The 20,926-nt window shown below is 39.8% G+C and overlaps 5 non-coding genes across 5 annotated transcripts; 2 read left to right on the forward strand and 3 right to left on the reverse strand.

The window, feature by feature from the left end:
• Positions 1–84: 84 nt before the first annotated feature.
• TRNAT-CGU (transfer RNA threonine (anticodon CGU)) lies at positions 85–156 on the reverse strand. Its single transcript has one exon. It is a non-coding gene; the product is annotated as a tRNA-Thr (tRNA).
• A 4,830-nt stretch (positions 157–4,986) lies between these two features.
• Positions 4,987–5,060, forward strand: TRNAN-GUU (transfer RNA asparagine (anticodon GUU)). The gene has a single exon. It is a non-coding gene; the product is annotated as a tRNA-Asn (tRNA).
• A 653-nt stretch (positions 5,061–5,713) lies between these two features.
• Positions 5,714–5,785, reverse strand: TRNAI-UAU (transfer RNA isoleucine (anticodon UAU)). The gene has a single exon. It is a non-coding gene; the product is annotated as a tRNA-Ile (tRNA).
• A 3,568-nt stretch (positions 5,786–9,353) lies between these two features.
• Positions 9,354–9,425, reverse strand: TRNAM-CAU (transfer RNA methionine (anticodon CAU)). The gene has a single exon. It is a non-coding gene; the product is annotated as a tRNA-Met (tRNA).
• A 4,132-nt stretch (positions 9,426–13,557) lies between these two features.
• On the forward strand, positions 13,558–13,631 carry TRNAN-GUU (transfer RNA asparagine (anticodon GUU)). The gene has a single exon. It is a non-coding gene; the product is annotated as a tRNA-Asn (tRNA).
• The last annotated feature ends 7,295 nt before the right edge of the window (positions 13,632–20,926 follow it).

Genomic DNA, 20,926 nt, shown 5'->3' on the forward strand with positions numbered 1-20,926 from the left:
ACAAGTTATTAACCCTACGTGCCAATTAATCTTATTCAACACCAGTTGTGCTTACACAGAAAAGTGACATTATAAAAACAAAATTAGCAGAGGATGGTTTCGATCCATCGACCTCTGGGTTACGGGCCCAGCACGCTTCCGCTGCGCCACTCTGCTTTCTGTGTGACGGCTTGTCCGAGGGGAGAATGCTGTTTTCATGCAATATCATCAATGACAGAAGTTATTAACCCTATGTAAAAATGACATCTAGCAGAGGATGGTTTCGATCCATCGACCTCTGGGTTATGGGCCCAGCACGCTTCCGCTGCGCCACTCTGCTTTCTGTGTGACAGCTTGTCCGAGGGGAGAATGCTGTTTTCATGCAATATCATCAATGACAGAAGTTATTAAGCCTATGTAAAAATGACATCTAGCAGAGGATGGTTTCGATCCATCGACCTCTGGGTTATGGGCCCAGCACGCTTCCGCTGCGCCACTCTGCTTTCTGTGTGACAGCTTGTCCGAGGGGAGAATGCTGTTTTCATGCAATATCATCAATGACAGAAGTTATTAACCCTATGTAAAAATGACATCTAGCAGAGGATGGTTTCGATCCATCGACCTCTGGGTTATGGGCCCAGCACGCTTCCGCTGCGCCACTCTGCTTTCTGTGTGACAGCTTGTCCGAGGGGAGAATGCTGTTTTCATGCAATATCATCAATGACAGAAGTTATTAAGCCTATGTAAAAATGACATCTAGCAGAGGATGGTTTCGACACATCGACCTCTGGGTTATGGGCCCAGCACGCTTCCGCTGCGCCACTCTGCTTTTTCATGTGCTTTTTTTTTTCACAAATGATAAAAACACATTAATTCCTGACTTTTTTTCTCTCCAAATCTCTTCTTCAAGCTTCGAAAGTGCGAACTTTTTGCCACTTTCTTCCCAAATGATAAAAAAACCCATGAATATCTGACTTTTTTCCAAATCTCTTCTTCAAGATTCGTAAAGACAATTTAGGAGTACAAGTTCTCACCATCATGAAATAATGTATAAACAGTTGAGATACAACTGTCAATTCTTCTGCTATGGTCATTAAGCCCTCTGGAATGCTGACGGTTTAAAGTCACAAACCTTCTCTGAAAGCAGTCACATGTGGGTGTCTCTGTGGCGCAATCGTTTAGCTTGTTCGGCTGTTAACTGAAAGGGTGGTGGTTCAAGCCCACCCAGGGACGAGCAGGATGTTTTCCTGAACACTTTTGTTCCTGTGTTTGCAATGCCAAGGAACTAATGATTACATTGAAAGACAGAAATGCAAAATCCTTAAAGCTTTCCAACATTAAGCTAAATCTTCTTATGCCACTTGTGGAAAGTTATTTTCCAGACAAAGCATGCCAATCCTTCCATGAAAAAACACAGGAAAAACTTTTTGGCATAGTGCCAATTTTGGATTGCTTGGATTATTATTATTAATTTTTTGTTTTTTAATTTAGGCCACGTCTACAATACTACATGTTGTTAATAATTCGGGCAGCCGTTACCAAAATAGTGGCTGGCAAGGGGAGAATGCCGTTTTCATACAATATCATAAATGACACAAGTTATTAACCCTACGTGCAAATTAATCTTATGCAACGCCAGTTGTGCTTAAACAGAAAAGTGACATTATAAAAACAAAATTAGCAGAGGATGGTTTTGATCCATCGACCTCTGGGTTATGGGCCCAGCACGCTTCCGCTGCGCCACTCTGCTTTCCGTGTGACGGCTTGTCCGAGGGGAGAATGCTGTTTTCATGCAATATCATCAATGACAGAAGTTATTAACCCTATGTAAAAATGACATCTAGCAGAGGATGGTTTCGATCCATCGACCTCTGGGTTATGGGCCCAGCACGCTTCCGCTGCGCCACTCTGCTTTCTGTGTGACAGCTTGTCCGAGGGGAGAATGCTGTTTTCATGCAATATCATCAATGACAGAAGTTATTAAGCCTATGTAAAAATGACATCTAGCAGAGGATGGTTTCGACACATCGACCTCTGGGTTATGGGCCCAGCACGCTTCCGCTGCGCCACTCTGCTTTTTCATGTGCTTTTTTTTTTCACAAATGATAAAAACACATTAATTCCTGACTTTTTTTTCTCCAAATCTCTTCTTCAAGCTTCGAAAGTGCGAACTTTTTGCCACTTTCTTCCCAAATGATAAAAAAAACCATGAATATCTGACTTTTTTCCAAATCTCTTCTTCAAGATTCGTAAAGACAATTTAGGAGTACAAGTTCTCACCATCATGAAATAATGTATAAACAGTTGAGATACAACTGTCAATTCTTCTGCTATGGTCATTAAGCCCTCTGGAATGCTGACGGTTTAAAGTCACAAACCTTCTCTGGAAGCAGCCACATGTGGGTGTCTCTGTGGCGCAATCGTTTAGCTTGTTCGGCTGTTAACTGAAAGGGTGGTGGTTCAAGCCCACCCAGGGACGAGCAGGATGTTTTCCTGAACACTTTTGTTCCTGTGTTTGCAATGCCAATGAGCTAATGATTACATTGAAAGACAGAAATGCAAAATCCTTAAAGCTTTCCAACATTAAGCTAAATCTTCTTATGCCACTTGTGGAAAGTTATTTTCCAGACAAAGCATGCCAATCCTTCCATGAAAAAACACAGGAAAAACTTTTTGGCATAGTGCCAATTTTGGATTGCTTAGATTATTATTATTAATTTTTTGTTTTTTAATTTAGGCCACGTCTACAATACTACATGTTGTTAATAATTCGGGCAGCCGTTACCAAAATAGTGGCTGGCAAGGGGAGAATGCCGTTTTCATACAATATCATAAATGACACAAGTTATTAACCCTACGTGCCAATTAATCTTATGCAACGCCAGTTGTGCTTAAACAGAAAAGTGACATTATAAAAACAAAATTAGCAGAGGATGGTTTCGATACATCGACCTCTGGGTTATGGGCCCAGCACGCTTCCGCTGCGCCACTCTGCTTTCCGTGTAACAGCTTGTCCGAGGGGAAAATGCTGTTTTCATACAATATCATAAATGACACAAGTTATTAACCCTACGTGCCAATTAATCTTATTCAACACCAGTTGTGCTTAAACAGAAAAGTGACATTATAAAAACAAAATTAGCAGAGGATGGTTTCGATCCATCGACCTCTGGGTTATGGGCCCAGCACGCTTCCGCTGCGCCACTCTGCTTTCTGTGTGACGGCTCGTCCGAGGGGAGAATGCTGTTTTCATGCAATATCATCAATGACAGAAGTTATTAACCCTATGTAAAAATGACATCTAGCAGAGGATGGTTTCGATCCATCGACCTCTGGGTTATGGGCCCAGCACGCTTCCGCTGCGCCACCCTGCTTCTTCATGCGTTTTTTTTTTCACAAATGATAAAAACACATTAATTCCTGACTTTTTTTCCTCCAAATCTCTTCTTCAAGCTTCGAAAGTGCGAACTTTTTGCCACTTTCTTCCCAAATGATAAAAAAAACCATGAATATCTGACTTTTTTTCCAAATCTCTTCTTCAAGATTCGTAAAGACAATTTAGGAGTACAAGTTCTCACCATCATGAAATAATGTATAAACAGTTGAGATACAACTGTCAATTCTTCTGCTATGGTCATTAAGCCCTCTGGAATGCTGACGGTTTAAAGTCACAAACCTTCTCTGAAAGCAGTCACATGTGGGTGTCTCTGTGGCGCAATTGTTTAGCTTGTTCGGCTGTTAACTGAAAGGGTGGTGGTTCAAGCCCACCCAGGGACGAGCAGGATGTTTTCCTGAACACTTTTGTTCCTGTGTTTGCAACGCCAATGAGCTAATGATTACATTGAAAGACAGAAATGCAAAATCCTTAAAGCTTTCCAACATTAAGCTAAATCTTCTTATGCCACTTGTGGAAAGTTATTTTCCAGACAAAGCATGCCAATCCTTCCATGAAAAAACACAGGAAAAACTTTTTGGCATAGTGCCAATTTTGGATTGCTTAGATTATTATTATTAATTTTTTGTTTTTTAATTTAGGCCACGTCTACAATACTACATGTTGTTAATAATTCGGGCAGCCGTTACCAAAATAGTGGCTGGCAAGGGGAGAATGCCGTTTTCATACAATATCATAAATGACACAAGTTATTAACCCTACGTGCCAATTAATCTTATGCAACGCCAGTTGTGCTTAAACAGAAAAGTGACATTATAAAAACAAAATTAGCAGAGGATGGTTTCGATACATCGACCTCTGGGTTATGGGCCCAGCACGCTTCCGCTGCGCCACTCTGCTTTCCGTGTAACAGCTTGTCCGAGGGGAAAATGCTGTTTTCATACAATATCATAAATGACACAAGTTATTAACCCTACGTGCCAATTAATCTTATTCAACACCAGTTGTGCTTAAACAGAAAAGTGACATTATAAAAACAAAATTAGCAGAGGATGGTTTCGATCCATCGACCTCTGGGTTATGGGCCCAGCACGCTTCCGCTGCGCCACTCTGCTTTCTGTGTGATGGCTTGTCCGAGGGGAGAATGCTGTTTTCATGCAATATCATCAATGACAGAAGTTATTAACCCTATGTAAAAATGACATCTAGCAGAGGATGGTTTCGATCCATCGACCTCTGGGTTATGGGCCCAGCACGCTTCCGCTGCGCCACCCTGCTTCTTCATGCGTTTTTTTTTTCACAAATGATAAAAACACATTAATTCCTGACTTTTTTTTCTCCAAATCTCTTCTTCAAGCTTCGAAAGTGCCAACTTTTTGCCACTTTCTTCCCAAATGATAAAAAAAACATGAATATCTGACTTTTTTTCCAAATCTCTTCTTCAAGATTCGTAAAGACAATTTAGGAGTACAAGTTCTCACCATCATGAAATAATGTATAAACAGTTGAGATACAACTGTCAATTCTTCTGCTATGGTCATTAAGCCCTCTGGAATGCTGAAGGTTTAAAGTCATAATCCTCACTGCTTCTCTGAAAGTAGTCACATGTGGTTGTCCCTGTGGCGCAATCGGTTAGCGCGTTCGGCTGTTAACCGAAAGGTTGGTGGTTCAAGCCCACCCAGGGACGAGCGGGATGTTTTCCTGAAAACTTTCATTCCTGTGTTTGCAACGCCAATGAGCTAATGATTACATTGAAAGACAGAAATGCAAAATCCTTAAAGCTTTCCAACATTAAGCTAAATCTTCTTATTCCACTTGTGGAAAGTTATTTTCCAGACAAAGCATGCCAATCCTTCCATGAAAAAACACAGGAAAAACTTTTTGGCATAGTGCCAATTTTGGATTGCTTAGATTATTATTATTAATTTTTTGTTTTTTAATTTAGGCCACGTCTACAATACTACATGTTGTTAATAATTCGGGCAGCCGTTACCAAAATAGTGGCTGGCAAGGGGAGAATGCCGTTTTCATACAATATCATAAATGACACAAGTTATTAACCCTACGTGCCAATTAATCTTATGCAACGCCAGTTGTGCTTAAACAGAAAAGTGACATTATAAAAACAAAATTAGCAGAGGATGGTTTCGATCCATCGACCTCTGGGCCCAGCACGCTTCCGCTGCGCCACTCTGCTTTCCGTGTAACTGCTTGTCCGAAGGGAAAATGCTGTTTTCATACAATATCATAAATGACACAAGTTATTAACCCTACGTGCCAATTAATCTTATTCAACACCAGTTGTGCTTAAACAGAAAAGTGACATTATAAAAACAAAATTAGCAGAGGATGGTTTCGATCCATCGACCTCTGGGTTATAGGCCCAGCACGCTTCCGCTGCGCCACTCTGCTTTCCGTGTGACGGCTTGTCCGAGGGGAGAATGCTGTTTTCATGCAATATCATCAATGACAGAAGTTATTAACCCTATGTAAAAATGACATCTAGCAGAGGATGGTTTCGATCCATCGACCTCTGGGTTATGGGCCCAGCACGCTTCCGCTGCGCCACTCTGCTTTTTCATGTGCTTGTTTTTTTCACAAATGATAAAAACACATTAATTCCTGACTTTTTTTTCTCCAAATCTCTTCTTCAAGCTTCGAAAGTGCGAACTTTTTGCCACTTTCTTCCCAAATGATAAAAAAACCCATGAATATCTGACTTTTTTCCAAATCTCTTCTTCAAGATTCGTAAAGACAATTTAGGAGTACAAGTTCTCACCATCATGAAATAATGTATAAACAGTTGAGATACAACTGTCAATTCTTCTGCTATGGTCATTAAGCCCTCTGGAATGCTGACGGTTTAAAGTCACAAACCTTCTCTGAAAGCAGTCACATGTGGGTGTCTCTGTGGCGCACTCGTTTAGCTTGTTCGGCTGTTAACTGAAAGGGTGGTGGTTCAAGCCCACCCAGGGACGAGCAGGACGTTTTCCTGAACACTTTTGTTCCTGTGTTTGCAATGCCAAGGAGCTAATGATTACATTGAAAGACAGAAATGCAAAATCCTTAAAGCTTTCCAACATTAAGCTAAATCTTCTTATGCCACTTGTGGAAAGTTATTTTCCAGACAAAGCATGCCAATCCTTCCATGAAAAAACACAGGAAAAACTTTTTGGCATAGTGCCAATTTTGGATTGCTTAGATTATTATTATTAATTTTTTGTTTTTTAATTTAGGCCACGTCTACAATACTACATGTTGTTAATAATTCGGGCAGCCGTTACCAAAATAGTGGCTGGCAAGGGGAGAATGCCGTTTTCATACAATATCATAAATGACACAAGTTATTAACCCTACGTGCCAATTAATCTTATGCAACGCCAGTTGTGCTTAAACAGAAAAGTGACATTATAAAAACAAAATTAGCAGAGGATGGTTTCAATCCATCGACCTCTGGGTTATGGGCCCAGCACGCTTCCGCTGCGCCACTCTGCTTTCCGTGTGACGGCTTGTCCGAGGGGAGAATGCTGTTTTCATGCAATATCATCAATGACAGAAGTTATTAACCCTATGTAAAAATGACATCTAGCAGAGGATGGTTTCGACACATCGACCTCTGGGTTATGGGCCCAGCACGCTTCCGCTGCGCCACTCTGCTTTTTCATGTGCTTTTTTTTTTCACAAATGATAAAAACACATTAATTCCTGACTTTTTTTTCTCCAAATCTCTTCTTCAAGCTTCGAAAGTGCGAACTTTTTGCCACTTTCTTCCCAAATGATAAAAAAACCCATGAATATCTGACTTTTTTCCAAATCTCTTCTTCAAGATTCGTAAAGACAATTTAGGAGTACAAGTTCTCACCATCATGAAATAATGTATAAACAGTTGAGATACAACTGTCAATTCTTCTGCTATGGTCATTAAGCCCTCTGGAATGCTGACGGTTTAAAGTCACAAACCTTCTCTGAAAGCAGTCACATGTGGGTGTCTCTGTGGCGCAATCGTTTAGCTTGTTCGGCTGTTAACTGAAAGTGTGGTGGTTCAAGCCCACCCAGGGACGAGCAGGATGTTTTCCTGAACACTTTTGTTCCTGTGTTTGCAATGCCAATGAGCTAATGATTACATTGAAAGACAGAAATGCAAAATCCTTAAAGCTTTCCAACATTAAGCTAAATCTTCTTATGCCACTTGTGGAAAGTTATTTTCCAGACAAAGCATGCCAATCCTTCCATGAAAAAACACAGGAAAAACTTTTTGGCATAGTGCCAATTTTGGATTGCTTAGATTATTATTATTAATTTTTTGTTTTTTAATTTAGGCCACGTCTACAATACTACATGTTGTTAATAATTCGGGCAGTCGTTACCAAAATAGTGGCTGGCAAGGGGAGAATGCCGTTTTCATACAATATCATAAATGACACAAGTTATTAACCCTACGTGCCAATTAATCTTATGCAACGCCAGTTGTGCTTAAACAGAAAAGTGACATTATAAAAACAAAATTAGCAGAGGATGGTTTTGATCCATCGACCTCTGGGTTATGGGCCCAGCACGCTTCCGCTGCGCCACTCTGCTTTCCGTGTGACGGCTTGTCCGAGGGGAGAATGCTGTTTTCATGCAATATCATCAATGACAGAAGTTATTAACCCTATGTAAAAATGACATCTAGCAGAGGATGGTTTCGATCCATCGACCTCTGGGTTATGGGCCCAGCACGCTTCCGCTGCGCCACTCTGCTTTCCGTGTGACAGCTTGTCCGAGGGGAGAATGCTGTTTTCATGCAATATCATCAATGACAGAAGTTATTAAGCCTATGTAAAAATGACATCTAGCAGAGGATGGTTTCGATCCATTGACCTCTGGGTTATGGGCCAAGCACGCTTCCGCTGCGCCACCCTGCTTCTTCATGCGTTTTTTTTTCACAAATGATAAAAACACATTAATTCCTGACTTTTTTTTCTCCAAATCTCTTCTTCAAGCTTCGAAAGTGCCAACTTTTTGCCACTTTCTTCCCAAATGATAAAAAAAACATGAATATCTGACTTTTTTTCCAAATCTCTTCTTTTTGCCACTTTCTTCCCAAATGATAAAAAAACCCATGAATATCTGACTTTTTTCCAAATCTCTTCTTCAAGATTCGTAAAGACAATTTAGGAGTACAAGTTCTCACCATCATGAAATAATGTATAAACAGTTGAGATACAACTGTCAATTCTTCTGCTATGGTCATTAAGCCCTCTGGAATGCTGACGGTTTAAAGTCACAAACCTTCTCTGAAAGCAGTCACATGTGGGTGTCTCTGTGGCGCAATCGTTTAGCTTGTTCGGCTGTTAACTGAAAGTGTGGTGGTTCAAGCCCACCCAGGGACGAGCAGGATGTTTTCCTGAACACTTTTGTTCCTGTGTTTGCAATGCCAATGAGCTAATGATTACATTGAAAGACAGAAATGCAAAATCCTTAAAGCTTTCCAACATTAAGCTAAATCTTCTTATGCCACTTGTGGAAAGTTATTTTCCAGACAAAGCATGCCAATCCTTCCATGAAAAAACACAGGAAAAACTTTTTGGCATAGTGCCAATTTTGGATTGCTTAGATTATTATTATTAATTTTTTGTTTTTTAATTTAGGCCACGTCTACAATACTACATGTTGTTAATAATTCGGGCAGCCGTTACCAAAATAGTGGCTGGCAAGGGGAGAATGCCGTTTTCATACAATATCATAAATGACACAAGTTATTAACCCTACGTGCCAATTAATCTTATGCAACGGCAGTTGTGCTTAAACAGAAAAGTGACATTATAAAAACAAAATTAGCAGAGGATGGTTTCGATCCATCGACCTCTGGGTTATGGGCCCAGCACGCTTCCGCTGCGCCACTCTGCTTTCCGTGTGACGGCTTGTCCGAGGGGAGAATGCTGTTTTCATGCAATATCATCAATGACAGAAGTTATTAACCCTATGTAAAAATGACATCTAGCAGAGGATGGTTTCGATCCATCGACCTCTGGGTTATGAGCCCAGCACGCTTCCGCTGCGCCACTCTGCTTTCCGTGTGACAGCTTGTCCGAGGGGAGAATGCTGTTTTCATGCAATATCATCAATGACAGAAGTTATTAAGCCTATGAAAAAATGACATCTAGCAGAGGATGGTTTCGATCCATTGACCTCTGGGTTATGGGCCCAGCACGCTTCCGCTGCGCCACCCTGCGCCACCCTGCTTCTTCATGCGTTTTTTTTTCACAAATGATAAAAACACATTAATTCCTGACTTTTTTTTCTCCAAATCTCTTCTTCAAGCTTCGAAAGTGCCAACTTTTTGCCACTTTCTTCCCAAATGATAAAAAAAACATGAATATCTGACTTTTTTTCCAAATCTCTTCTTCAAGATTCGTAAAGACAATTTAGGAGTACAAGTTCTCACCATCATGAAATAATGTATAAACAGTTGAGATACAACTGTCAATTCTTCTGCTATGGTCATTAAGCCCTCTGGAATGCTGAAGGTTTAAAGTCATAATCCTCACTGCTTCTCTGAAAGTATTAACATGTGGTTGTCTCTGTGGCGCAATAGGTTAGCGCGCTCGGCTGTTAACCGAAAGGTTGGTGGTTCAAGCCCACCCAGGGACGAGCGGGATGTTTTCCTGAAAACTTTCATTCCTGAGTTTGCAACGCCAATGAGCTAATGATTACATTGAAAGACAGAAATGCAAAATCCTTAAAGCTTTCCAACATTAAGCTAAATCTTCTTATTCCACTTGTGGAAAGTTATTTTCCAGACAAAGCATGCCAATCCTTCCATGAAAAAACACAGGAAAGACTTTTTGGCATAGTGCCAATTTTGGATTGCTTAGATTATTATTATTAATTTTTTGTTTTTTAATTTAGGCCACGTCTACAATACTACATGTTGTTAATAATTCGGGCAGCCGTTACCAAAATAGTGGCTGGCAAGGGGAGAATGCCGTTTTCATACAATATCATAAATGACACAAGTTATTAACCCTACGTGCCAATTAATCTTATGCAACGGCAGTTGTGCTTAAACAGAAAAGTGACATTATAAAAACAAAATTAGCAGAGGATGGTTTCGATCCATCGACCTCTGGGCCCAGCACGCTTCCGCTGCGCCACTCTGCTTTCCGTGTAACTGCTTGTCCGAGGGGAAAATGCTGTTTTCATACAATATCATAAATGACACAAGTTATTAACCCTACGTGCCAATTAATCTTATTCAACACCAGTTGTGCTTAAACAGAAAAGTGACATTATAAAAACAAAATTAGCAGAGGATGGTTTCGATCCATCGACCTCTGGGTTATGGGCCAAGCACGCTTCCGCTGCGCCACTCTGGTTTCCGTGTGATGGCTTGTCCGAGGGGAGAATGCTGTTTTCATGCAATATCATCAATGACAGAAGTTATTAACCCTATGTAAAAATGACATCTAGCAGAGGATGGTTTCGATCCATCGACCTCTGGGTTATGGGCCCAGCACGCTTCCGCTGCGCCACTCTGCTTTTTCATGTGCGTTTTTTTTTCACAAATGATAAAAACACATTAATTCCTGACTTTTTTTTCTCCAAATCTCTTCTTCAAGCTTCGAAAGTGCGAACTTTTTGCCACTTTCTTCCCAAATGATAAAAAAACCCATGAATATCTGACTTTTTTCCAAATCTCTTCTTCAAGATTCGTAAAGACAATTTAGGAGTACAAGTTCTCACCATCATGAAATAATGTATAAACAGTTGAGATACAACTGTCAATTCTTCTGCTATGGTCATTAAGCCCTCTGGAATGCTGACGGTTTAAAGTCACAAACCTTCTCTGAAAGCAGTCACATGTGGGTGTCTCTGTGGCGCACTCGTTTAGCTTGTTCGGCTGTTAACTGAAAGGGTGGTGGTTCAAGCCCACCCAGGGACGAGCAGGATGTTTTCCTGAACACTTTTGTTCCTGTGTTTGCAATGCCAATGAGCTAATGATTACATTGAAAGACAGAAATGCAAAATCCTTAAAGCTTTCCAACATTAAGCTAAATCTTCTTATGCCACTTGTGGAAAGTTATTTTCCAGACAAAGCATGCCAATCCTTCCATGAAAAAACACAGGAAAAACTTTTTGGCATAGTGCCAATTTTGGATTGCTTAGATTATTATTATTAATTTTTTGTTTTTTAATTTAGGCCACGTCTACAATACTACATGTTGTTAATAATTCGGGCAGCCGTTACCAAAATAGTGGCTGGCAAGGGGAGAATGCCGTTTTCATACAATATCATAAATGACACAAGTTATTAACCCTACGTGCCAATTAATCTTATGCAACGGCAGTTGTGCTTAAACAGAAAAGTGACGTTATAAAAACAAAATTAGCAGAGGATGGTTTCGATCCATCGACCTCTGGGTTATGGGCCCAGCACGCTTCCGCTGCGCCACTCTGCTTTCCGTGTGACAGCTTGTCCGAGGGGAGAATGCTGTTTTCATGCAATATCATCAATGACAGAAGTTATTAAGCCTATGAAAAAATGACATCTAGCAGAGGATGGTTTCGATCCATTGACCTCTGGGTTATGGGCCCAGCACGCTTCCGCTGCGCCACCCTGCTTCTTCATGCGTTTTTTTTTCACAAATGATAAAAACACATTAATTCCTGACTTTTTTTTCTCCAAATCTCTTCTTCAAGCTTCGAAAGTGCCAACTTTTTGCCACTTTCTTCCCAAATGATAAAAAAAACATGAATATCTGACTTTTTTTCCAAATCTCTTCTTCAAGATTCGTAAAGACAATTTAGGAGTACAAGTTCTCACCATCATGAAATAATGTATAAACAGTTGAGATACAACTGTCAATTCTTCTGCTATGGTCATTAAGCCCTCTGGAATGCTGAAGGTTTAAAGTCATAATCCTCACTGCTTCTCTGAAAGTAGTCACATGTGGTTGTCTCTGTGGCGCAATAGGTTAGCGCGTTCGGCTGTTAACCGAAAAGTTGGTGGTTCAAGCCCACCCAGGGACGAGCGGGATGTTTTCCTGAAAACTTTCATTCCTGAGTTTGCAACGCCAATGAGCTAATGATTACATTGAAAGACAGAAATGCAAAATCCTTAAAGCTTTCCAACATTAAGCTAAATCTTCTTATTCCACTTGTGGAAAGTTATTTTCCAGACAAAGCATGCCAATCCTTCCATGAAAAAACACAGGAAAAACTTTTTGGCATAGTGCCAATTTTGGATTGCTTAGATTATTATTATTAATTTTTTGTTTTTTAATTTAGGCCACGTCTACAATACTACATGTTGTTAATAATTCGGGCAGCCGTTACCAAAATAGTGGCTGGCAAGGGGAGAATGCCGTTTTCATACAATATCATAAATGACACAAGTTATTAACCCTACGTGCCAATTAATCTTATGCAACGCCAGTTGTGCTTAAACAGAAAAGTGACATTATAAAAACAAAATTAGCAGAGGATGGTTTCAATCCATCGACCACTGGGTTACGGGCCCAGCACGCTTCCGCTGCGCCACTCTGCTTTCCGTGTGATGGCTTGTCCGAGGGGAGAATGCTGTTTTCATGCAATATCATCAATGACAGAAGTTATTAACCCTATGTAAAAATGACATCTAGCAGAGGATGGTTTCGATCCATCGACCTCTGGGTTATGGGCCCAGCACGCTTCCGCTGCGCCACTCTGCTTTCTGTGTGACAGCTTGTCCGAGGGGAGAATGCTGTTTTCATGCAATATCATCAATGACAGAAGTTATTAAGCCTATGTAAAAATGACATCTAGCAGAGGATGGTTTCGACACATCGACCTCTGGGTTATGGGCCCAGCACGCTTCCGCTGCGCCACTCTGCTTTTTCATGTGCTTTTTTTTTTCACAAATGATAAAAACACATTAATTCCTGACTTTTTTTTCTCCAAATCTCTTCTTCAAGCTTCGAAAGTGCGAACTTTTTGCCACTTTCTTCCCAAATGATAAAAAAACCCATGAATATCTGACTTTTTTCCAAATCTCTTCTTCAAGATTCGTAAAGACAATTTAGGAGTACAAGTTCTCACCATCATGAAATAATGTATAAACAGTTGAGATACAACTGTCAATTCTTCTGCTATGGTCATTAAGCCCTCTGGAATGCTGACGGTTTAAAGTCACAAACCTTCTCTGAAAGCAGTCACATGTGGGTGTCTCTGTGGCGTAATAGGTTAGCGCGTTCGGCTGTTAACCGAAAGGTTGGTGGTTCAAGCCCACCCAGGGACGAGCGGGATGATTTCCTGAAAACTTTCATTCCTGTGTTTGCAACGCCAATGAGCTAATGATTACATTGAAAGACAGAAATGCAAAATCCTTAAAGCTTTCCAACATTAAGCTAAATCTTCTTATTCCACTTGTGGAAAGTTATTTTCCAGACAAAGCATGCCAATCCTTCCATGAAAAAACACAGGAAAAACTTTTTGGCATAGTGCCAATTTTGGATTGCTTAGATTATTATTATTAATTTTTTGTTTTTTAATTTAGGCCACGTCTACAATACTACATGTTGTTAATAATTCGGGCAGCCGTTACCAAAATAGTGGCTGGCAAGGGGAGAATGCCGTTTTCATACAATATCATAAATGACACAAGTTATTAACCCTACGTGCCAATTAATCTTATGCAACGGCAGTTGTGCTTAAACAGAAAAGTGACATTATAAAAACAAAATTAGCAGAGGATGGTTTCGATCCATCGACCTCTGGGCCCAGCACGCTTCCGCTGCGCCACTCTGCTTTCCGTGTAACTGCTTGTCCGAGGGGAAAATGCTGTTTTCATACAATATCATAAATGACACAAGTTATTAACCCTACGTGCCAATTAATCTTATTCAACACCAGTTGTGCTTAAACAGAAAAGTGACATTATAAAAACAAAATTAGCAGAGGATGGTTTCGATCCATCGACCTCTGGGTTATGGGCCCAGCACGCTTCCGCTGCGCCACTCTGCTTTCCGTGTAAAAGCTTGTCCGAGGGGAGAATGCTGTTTTCATGCAATATAATCAATGACAGAAGTTATTAAGCCTATGTAAAAATTACATCTAGCAGAGGATGGTTTCGATCCATTGACCTCTGGGTTATGGGCCCAGCACGCTTCCGCTGCGCCACCCTGCTTCTTCATGCGTTTTTTTTTTCACAAATGATAAAAACACATTAATTCCTGACTTTTTTTTCTCCAAATCTCTTCTTCAAGCTTCGAAAGTGCCAACTTTTTGCCACTTTCTTCCCAAATGATAAAAAAAACATGAATATCTGACTTTTTTTCCAAATCTCTTCTTCAAGATTCGTAAAGACAATTTAGGAGTACAAGTTCTCACCATCATGAAATAATGTATAAACAGTTGAGATACAACTGTCAATTCTTCTGCTATGGTCATTAAGCCCTCTGGAATGCTGACGGTTTAAAGTCACAAACCTTCTCTGAAATCAATCACATGTGGTTGTCTCTGTGGCGCAATCGGATAGCATGCTCGGCTGTTAACCGAAATGTTGGTGGTTCAAGCCCACCCAGGGACGAGCAGGATGTTTTCCTGAAAACTTTCATTCCTGTGTTTGCAACGCCAATGAGCTAATGATTACATTGAAAGACAGAAATGCAAAATCCTTAAAGCTTTCCAACATTAAGCTAAATCTTCTTATTCCACTTGTGGAAAGTTATTTTCCAGACAAAGCATGCCAATTCCATGAAAAAACACAGGAAAAACTTTTTGGCATAGTGCCAATTTTGGATTGCTTAGATTATTATTATTAATTTTTTGTTTTTTAATTTAGGCCACGTCTACAATACTACATGTTGTTAATAATTCGGGCAGCCGTTGTAATAAAATGTATATAGGGCCAAATACAAACTTCAAATAATTGGAACACATAAATGTATGTGCGTCAAAAATAGGCAGAGTCACTTAGATGCAAACAAAGGTAAAACATTTAATACGAACAAAAATAGAAGAATATAAAAAGAAGATAACAAAAATAATACGAAACAAGTCTTACAAAACCTTGGAGAGGAATTTAGTTCATGACATCTGTCCTATGCATTCCTGAGGATGGAGGGAGGGAGTGTTGGGACGTGAAGAGTACATGGATGGCAAGTACATCTCCCCTTTACCTCTCCTCCTATGCTTCTCCAAGGCCTTAACTTATATACACAGTTTGAATAATGATGTCAGTCTTGTCAGTCTATTGGTCTTCACCTAATTGGGTAAACATGCTCACTAAGATCTTTACACGTCGAAACCCTATTTTAGGTGGTGGCTGTACGCATACTGTAATGCTCTTTTAGAGTTACAACTATACCCTGCATTAGCAAGTTACTATCCTATCTATAGAATGCCTGTTCAGCAAATCCTTCATTCCATATTTTAAGGTCAAGGAAACCTTGAAGCCTATCATTGAACTATTGCCTATACCAATAATTATATATGGTCCATTTCTTAATTGAGGTTTATTAGAATCTTTTACAATTCCCCCTGATGATAGGATAATATCCTTATCATATATTTTCAAATACACACATTTACTCCCCATTCGTATCACATTCGTATCACATTTATACTACAATCACATCACACTTTTCCTGGGACCATATGATAATCATTAGCATGAGACACCCTTTTCTCTACATTTGTTATGGAATGAGAGGATTGTGCTCTTTTTATCATTTCCCTTAATATTCCATCTCCCTTATCTACTTCATACTTAACATGTTTATATATCTTACTTATTCTACACATAAGAAAACTTTGATAAACAATACATAACAAAACAAGTATAGCCATAATAATAATTGGATTTAACAATATATTCCCAGCTGCGGATTTTACCGAAGATTGTGACCACATATTTACTGATTTTTTTAAATTTGACCACCAATTAACTCCAGACATATCATTCCATTGATGTTGAATTTGTTCTAATTCACCTTGTTTATGTTGGAAAACAATTTCTGCATCTTTCAATTGTTGCTTTAATATGGCCAATAATCCCTTATCTTTCTTTATTTCCTCTGTCCATGTTTTCCAAGGAAAATGGTCTATCTGTGTCAGATTAAATTGCAGAGGTAGTGTTCTTAAACGCTCTGTACCTATAGTGGAGACATTAAACTTTTTCCCATCTATCTCCAACTGTTTCAAATCACCTTCTATGCAATTAGTGATGTCCGGATCATGAACGAATCGTTCATTTGATCCGGTTCTTTTTAGTGATCCGGATGAGTCGGTTCACTAGACTGAACGATTCGTTTGTAGCGGTTCAGTCTGTGAATCATCATGCAGCTGTAACCTGATCCTAGAGCTGTGAGTCATCTGCAGAGCACTCTGGGGTCAGGTTACAGCTCATTAATTCTCACAGGAACGATGACTCATAGAGTCAGAGATTCGTTCAAAGAGTCGAATGATCCGAAGAGTTGAATGAACCGAAGAGTCGAATGAACCGAAGAGTCGAATGAACCGAAGAGTCGAATGAACCGAAGAGTCGAATGATTCGAATCTTACAGGGATCCGGATCTTACAAGGATCCGAATCTTACAGAGATTCGAATCATTCAGAGAAAATCACTGATACCATACTTTTATAAATAAATACATTAATAATGTTCACACTGCCCCCAGGATTTAGATTCCCCTGAGTTTGCCCCCCTTTACCTATAACTGCACCTACAGTTAACTTTATTAAATTAATTAAATTAACCCTCAATCATCAGCATAAAATTAACCCTTATACCCCATCAACCATAACTGCCCCTGAAATTAACCGTAAAGATCCCATTAACCATAACGGCCCCTGAAATTAACCCTAAAGACCCCATTAACCACAACGGCCCCTGAAATTAACCCTAAATACTCCATTAACCATAACTGCCCCTAAATTAATTGCATGTACTCCAGATAAATTACCTAATAAATTGGTATGGTTGATGGGGTCTTTAGTGTTAATTTGGGGGCAGTTATGCTTAATGGGGTGTTTAAGGATAATTTAGGGGCAGTTATGCTTAATGGGGTCTTTAGTGTTAATTTAGGGGCAGTTATGCTTAATGGGGTGTTTAAGGATAATTTAGGGGCAGTTATGCTTAATGGGGTCTTTAGTGTTAATTTAGGGGCAGTTATGCTTAATGAGGTGTTTAGGGTTAATTTGGGGGCAGTTATGCTTAATGGGTCTTTAGTGTTAATTTAGGGGCAGTTATGCTTAATGAGGTGTTTAGGGTTAATTTGGGGGCAGTTATGCTTAATGGGGTTTTTAGTGTTAATTTAGGGGCATTTATGCTTAATGAGGTGTTTAGGGTTAATTTGGGGGCAGTTATGCTTAATGGGGTGTTTAGGGTTAATTTGGGGGCAGTTATGCTTAATGGGGTCTTTAGTGTTAATTTGGGGGCAGTTATGCTTAAAGGGGTCTTTAGTGTTAATTTGGGGGCAGTTATGCTTAATGGGGTCTTTAGTGTTTATTTGGGGGCAGTTATGCTTAATGGGGTGTTTAGGGTTAATTTGGGGGCAGTTATGCTTAATGGGGTGTTTAGGGTTAATTTGGGGGCAGTTATGGTTAATAGGGTGTTAAGGGTTAATTTTAGGGGCAGTCATGGTTGATGGGGTGTTAAGGGTTAATTTTAGGGCAGTCATGGTTGATGGGGTGTTTAGGGTTAATTTAATGGTGAGGGTTAATTTAATTAATTTAATAAAGTTAGCTTAAGGTGCAGTTGCAGGTAAAGGGGAATGTAAATCCTGGGGGCAGTGATTATGAATGTATTATTTATAACAGTATGGTGACATTCTCTGAATGATTACAATGCCAATGAAGGCAGAGAGTCGTTCAAAGATCCGGATCTTACAATGATCCGGATCTTACAATGATCCGGATCTTACAATGATCCGGATCTTACAATGATCCGGATCTTACAGTGATCCGGATCACTGTAAGATTCGGATCCCTGTAAGATCCGAATCTTTGAACGACTCTCTGCCTTCATTGACATCACTGGAGGCAGGGGGGAGGATTCATAATGAAAGGGGCGGGGCCAATCGTTAGTGTGCCTGCACGGAGTTACTGGAAAACAGTAACTCCGTGCAGACACACTGAGTGATCCGAAGATCCGGATCATGAATCGGATCATTTCAGTGAACGAATCGAAATGATCCGATTCACTTTAATGATCCGAACTTCCCATCACTATATGCAATATAATCCTCTGTGAAGAGTTTCATTATGCATACAATTTGAAAAGAATGCTCTGACCAATGACTCCTCCTTCATTACTTGAAAACAAACTTTCCCTATCTTTACTTGAGTCATTAATTCATGCATAGATGTAACACTTTCAATCCTGGCTTCACATGATGAATGATTGTGAAAACAAGAATGATAGACAACCTTTTCTTGCCCTGGAAGACATATTACTTTAGAAACAAAATGAAGACAAGCTGAAACATCTAATTGTTCCAGATTTTCCCCATCAAATACAAAATCTGTATACCTTAAATTATAACGAATCTAATTTGTCCAACAATGTCTCTTGATGTATCAATGTCTGATGTCAGGAGTCGATCCACCCGAACTTCTCTTATCTTATGCAATAACAATATCTTCTGTGGTAAATCCTTTGTCTGATCATCAATTTCAATTGGCTTTTGGTACTGTTCAAACAACACAGCAATCAAAAAACTCAGCACCAACAACCATGGAAGTAATATGTAACACGCTATTTTGATGTCACGCTTCTTGTATTGCTGTTTCTCTGGAGGTTCTCTGTCCAATAGTAAACAGTTTTGTTTCTCCATTTTCTTGCAGAACTGTGTTCCTGCAAGAACAGAATTTAGTTAGAAACATACAATTTACACTGGTCAACATGTACCCACAGCTTCTGCTGCCTACGGGTATTTTTCACTGTTTTTTTCTGTTCTTTGAACAAGGATCATAACTTGACCCATTGTGTCGATTATTTCAAACGGTCCTTCCCAATTACTTTCCCAAGGTCCTGCCTTCCTAAAAGTCTTAATCATTACTGATGCTCCTTTCACAAATTTAGATGAGTGAGGCGGTACCATACGCTGCATTCTAGGCGCTGCGTGAGGAAGGATTGTTTTTAAATTATCCTGAAGTACCTGTAACCACTTAGTTCTTGCAATGGCATCTTTCTGTGGAGTAGACAAAAACGGTTCATGAGGAAAGATCAATGGCATTTTCCTTCCTGTCATTAATTCAAAAGGTGTATACTGGGTAGTTGAGGAGCTTGTTCCCCTAATACTCATCAATACCAGAGGTACTGCATCAACCCAAGTATTTCCTTTATCAAGTAACATTTTTGCAATTCTAGACTTAATCGTTCTGTTCATTCTTTCTACAATACCTGCGGACTGAGGATGGTATGGAACATGGAATTGTTGACGTACCCCCAGTATTGCGCAAACAGCCTGCATGACTTTGCCAGTAAAATGGCTCCCCCTGTCAGAAGAAATCATCCTTGGGATTCCCCAAGTACAAAAAACATGATTCACCAATGCTTTTGCCGTAGACAAAGCATCATCTTTCCTGACAGGCAACAGTTCTACCCACTTAGAAAATACATCTACCACGGCTAATGCATACCTGAGACCTTGTTTACCTGAAGGTAGGGGACCTATGTAGTCAATCTGCAATGTAGACCACGGACCGTCTGCAGGTGCAATTCTTAGAAGTGGTGGCTTTTGTCCTTTAGGCCTGGGGTTTACTTGAGCACAAATGAGACATGACTGAACAACATTTTGTACAGAGTCTTCCATTTTGTCCCAATAAAACTTCTCTTTGAGAATTTCCAGCAATTTTTGCTGACCCACATGACCTAAACTTTCATGATTATAGCGGGTGAATTCCGTCTGCAAGTGTTTAGGCACAACTGGAAGTAAATTACCTTGCATTTCATAACAAATCACTCCATTTTCACAAACAAAAGGAGGTGTTATTTTATTCTTACATTCCACAATGAACGGATCTTTCATCTGTTCATCACTAAATGAAGGTAGATTTGCTTCCTTACTCTTTACTGGTAGTATTTCCAACGGTTCTAGTTCCATCACTATCTCTCCTATCAAAGCTGCTTCCTTGGCTAGAGAATCTGCTTTCTCATTTCCCAAAGCTAAATCACTAGTTCCTCTGCTATGGCCTGGTACTTTGACAATAGCATATCGGTTAGGATTTTTAGAAGCTAGCTCAAAGATAGTCTGCAATGTATCAACATGACTTAAGATTTTGTTAGATGAATCCACAAAACCTCGTTTTTTCCACACAGGTAAGTAGTCTGTTAGTGAACGTACGACATATGAACTATCACTATAGATTACCAAAGGATCATTATTTTCTTTCTCATTAATTTCCAATACTGTTTTAACAGCTTCAATTTCTGCTCTCTGTGCAGAAAAATGTCCTGGTAGTCTATGCTGAATAGCTCGGCCTTTTTTTGGAAACCAAATGGCATATCCGGTATAATACTGTCCTTTCAAACAAAATCTAGAACCATCTACAAATACTGGTTCATCAGTTTCCTCTACTTCTTTTCTA

This window comes from Sceloporus occidentalis, unplaced genomic scaffold (assembly GCF_023333645.1).
Source record: "Sceloporus occidentalis isolate IW3139 unplaced genomic scaffold, rSceOcc1.0.p SCAF_111, whole genome shotgun sequence".
In the NCBI taxonomy this organism is placed as follows: domain Eukaryota; kingdom Metazoa; phylum Chordata; class Lepidosauria; order Squamata; family Phrynosomatidae; genus Sceloporus; species Sceloporus occidentalis.